The sequence below is a fragment of the Nannospalax galili genome, unplaced genomic scaffold (genome assembly GCF_000622305.1).
Source record: "Nannospalax galili isolate Female #2095 unplaced genomic scaffold, S.galili_v1.0 scaffold930, whole genome shotgun sequence".
Classification (NCBI taxonomy): Eukaryota; Metazoa; Chordata; class Mammalia; order Rodentia; family Spalacidae; genus Nannospalax; species Nannospalax galili.
Genome location: NW_008329328.1, coordinates 1,287,882 through 1,291,670, shown reverse-complemented (window position 1 = coordinate 1,291,670; position 3,789 = coordinate 1,287,882).

Here is a 3,789-nt window from a genome sequence, read left to right as displayed (position 1 = left end):
AGTGTTTAAATTTATTAATGAAAGATGTGTACTGATTCCTGTCATTTTCATTTCTGTTCACATTCTTGGTGTAGCTGTACATTTCCACAGTTATACCTTCATTAAATTTCTTTCTATAATCCCTTGGGTATTGTTGTTCCTCTTCAGCTCTTTGTATTGCTTCCAGAACTCTCTGAAGGGCTGGTTTTGTGGACATGAATTCCTTCGGCCTATTTATGTCATCGAAGATTTTTTTCTTTCCCCTTCGACTATACTAGACATTTTGGCTGGGTAAAGCGATCTGGATTGGCATCTGTGGTCATTTAGAACTGGGAATACTTTGTCCAGGCTTTTCTGGCTTTTACAGTTTACACTGAAAAGTCAGCTGTAATTCTGATGGATTTTCCTTTATATGTGACTTGTTTTTCTTTCGTAGCTTTTGGTATTCTCCCTTTGTTCTGTACGTTTAGTGTTTTTACTATGATGTGTCATGGAGAGTTTCTTTTCTGGTTCTGTCTCTTTGATGTTCTATGTGCTCTTGTATTTGTATGGGCACGTCTTTCTTTAAGTTTGGAAAATCTTCTTCTACAATACTGTTGAAGATCTGGTCTATACCATTATTCTGAGGGTCTTCTCCCTGTATGCCTATGATTTGTAAGTTTTGCATATTCCATTCTTGCATTTTCTTAAATTTTTCATAATCTTTGCTTGAGTGGTCTAGTTCATCCACTTTATTTTCCAGTCTTCCACTCTCTTTTCCATTTCATTCATTCTATTGGTGAGGCTTTCTCCTGTCGTTTCTACTTGGCTTACTGAGTGTTTCACTTCCTTCTTCATTTCAGCCTGAGTATTCTTCAATATTTCTAACTCTTTTTTTTAATTCATTCAGCACTTTATCCCTATCTTCTTTCAGTTCTTTATTTGCATGTGTGTTGTTTTAATTTACTGAATTCTTTTATCATGTTTATAATTGTTCTTTTGAGTTCTATGTCCTGTGTTATCTCTAGGGGGTTCTCATTGTACTCCTCTGGAGGATTGTTGGTACTTGGTGGGGCTATATTATTTGGGTTTTTCATGTTATTATTTTTTCTCTGTGGCTTTGAAATGTGGATTTCTTCTGTAGTTCCTAGTTCTTGTATGAAACTCAAGCTTCCTTTTGTTGAGTTTAGGTCTGCTTCTTTTTGTAAACTTTGTGTGCTTTTGTGGTTTACTTGTTAGGCATGAAAAGCTGGTTGGTCTAGGCTTCAGGTTCTCTCTTTTGATTTTATATTGGAGTGGCCAGATTGCTTTTGTCTTCAGGAGTTCCCACAGAGGCCCAACATAGATAAGGATCAAATGCTCTCATGCTTTCTCCTAAGGTCTGGATCCTTCCAAGAAAGATGCTGGACTCTGGAATTTGGGGGCTGAGCTGACCTGGGAGCAGGGTCCAGGAAAGATGCTGATCCCAGGAAGCTGGTGGCTGTGCCACCCAGGAATGCAAAGGGAGGTGGGAGCAGGAAGAGGCCCCAAGGGCTCCTGCGGACTACTGGGAGGAATTGGGTTGGTCTGGATGCAAAGGAACAGGAAGCATGGTGATTTGGGGCCAAGAGGTCAGTCCAGGGGTCTGGGGTGTCAAGACAAGAAATGGGCCAGTACCCAGGCTAAGAGGAGAGATGGAGTGAGGGAGCTGGGAGGGTGAATGAGGCTGGGTGAGTCAAGGCATGGTGGGCACCTCAGGACTTAACCAGGAAAGATGCTAGCACTAGGAAGCTGGTACCTTCAATTTTTTAAAACATGCTGTTTTACATGTGGTCACCTTTTAGGAACATTTATCCACACAATTGCACTCTGCCACTATCCACTAAACCTTCCTGTACATCTCACAGTTCATCACATCTCAGTGAGACAGGCTGATGGGAGACCAACCCAACCTTCTTTTTTCCAGTGAAGCCTTTTCACTAGGAGTAAGTACAGAATTGGGTTGTTCTCCCTGCTCCCAAGTCTGGCTGGTTTGTGAGCAACATCACCACAGCCCATCCTGAGTCTGGTGGGAGTTGGAAGCAACCAGGACTTCAGCACTGCCACTTTCACAGCAGCGAGACCTGTCAATCAAGCAGTTGCTCCTTGTAGGATCCAGAAAGCCATCATCATGACAGCCCCAGATATTTAAATGCTCCTCACTTACTTAGGAGACTTCACTTCAGCCATGGGGACTACTGTTCTGGCTGCTTCAGCTTCTAGTGCTTCTGTTCCAGAGACAAACACATTTACAGCCCCCCTCTTCCACCCAGAGGTGGCTCTACTTGAGCCAACATCACTCCAGATGCTCTGAGATACCTGCAGGGAAGCTGCACTCTTCCAGGACACCTTTAGATGATCTTCAGATGACTCCACCACACTGCTGTGCTAGAGGCCTCTGCCTATCTTGCAGAAGTCTCCACTCATATCAGGAGAAGCACCTCTGTCATGCATGACAGCCAGGACAGGGATCCAAAGCATTCCTGTACAGCGTTGCTAAGCAAAAGTTTAAGTTTAAAAAAAATTATTATTTTTATCTTATTTTATGTGTATGAGTGTACTATATGCATGCATTAAGTGTACCTGTGTCATGCAATGACTGCGGAGGTCAGAAGAGGGCATTGGAATCCCTGGGATGGGAGTTACAGACAGTTGTTTGGTGCTGGGAATTGATCTTGGATCCTCTGCAAGAGCAGTCAGTGCTCTTAACTGCTGAGCCATCTCTCCAGCCCCTGAAAAAGTTTATCAGACAGGAGACAGTGTGCATGTCTTTCTAGCTATCTACATAAGCACTTCTCTCTAATTTTCAGCTCATCAGTCTGTGAGAATGTCTTTACCCTGGACTATCCCCATATGCTACAGCGTAGGCCCAGATAAAGCCTTATCTTACTTTTTAAAATTAAAAACATTTTTCAAATTTATTTACTCTTTGTGTGTGTGTATGCATGTGTGCATGCCACAGTGCGCATGTGTGCATGCCACAGTGCACATGTAGATGTCAGAGAACAACCCTTGGGTATCTACCATGTGAGTTCTGGGGATTGAACTCAGGTTATCAGGTTTGGTGGCCAATGCCTGTACCTGCTGAGTTATCTTGCTGGCCCAGGTCATGCTCCTCCACTCCCAGTGAGCTCAGTGATTTTGTTGCTCACAGATAGTCTTTGATCACAGGTAGATTAGGCTCAGCTGTTTGCACAAAGACCAGACACCTCCAGGGCTTGCCAGTATCAAGCACACAGAGCAGGTTGAGGACTGGTGAATGGTTCCTGAGTGGCTAAGAGCTAAGACTGGAGATGGCCAAGACTGCAAGAGCTGTAGACCCTTGACACTGGATAGTTGCAGAGATCCATCAAGAACCACTAGTTCTGGCTGCTGAGAAGTCACAAAGCTCGAAGGCAGGCTGCAGCACCGAGGTGTGAATGTTTCTGGTATCACGGTTCAGAGATGGAGATGGAGCACTTGAAAAGCTGGAGCTCTGGCATACCCATCTCAGAAATGTAATACAAGATGCTGAATGCCATCAAGGTTCAGAGCTCTCAGCACCAAAGACTGCACTTTGCTTAGTCATGATTTCTATCTAAATAGAGCAAAAGAAACTCAACCAGTTGGTGACACAAAGAGTCCCAAAGTCTTAACTGCTCCAGATTTGTTCAAAATTCCAAGCCCAAAGTCTCTGAGACTAGAAAATTCTACTGTGAATGAGCCTTTATAGCCATCAAAATACAAATCCCATCTTTCCAGGATACAATGGTAAAATATACACAAGGGAACTATTCCCGGTCCAAAAAGTAGGACTAGGGAAATGGACATGGT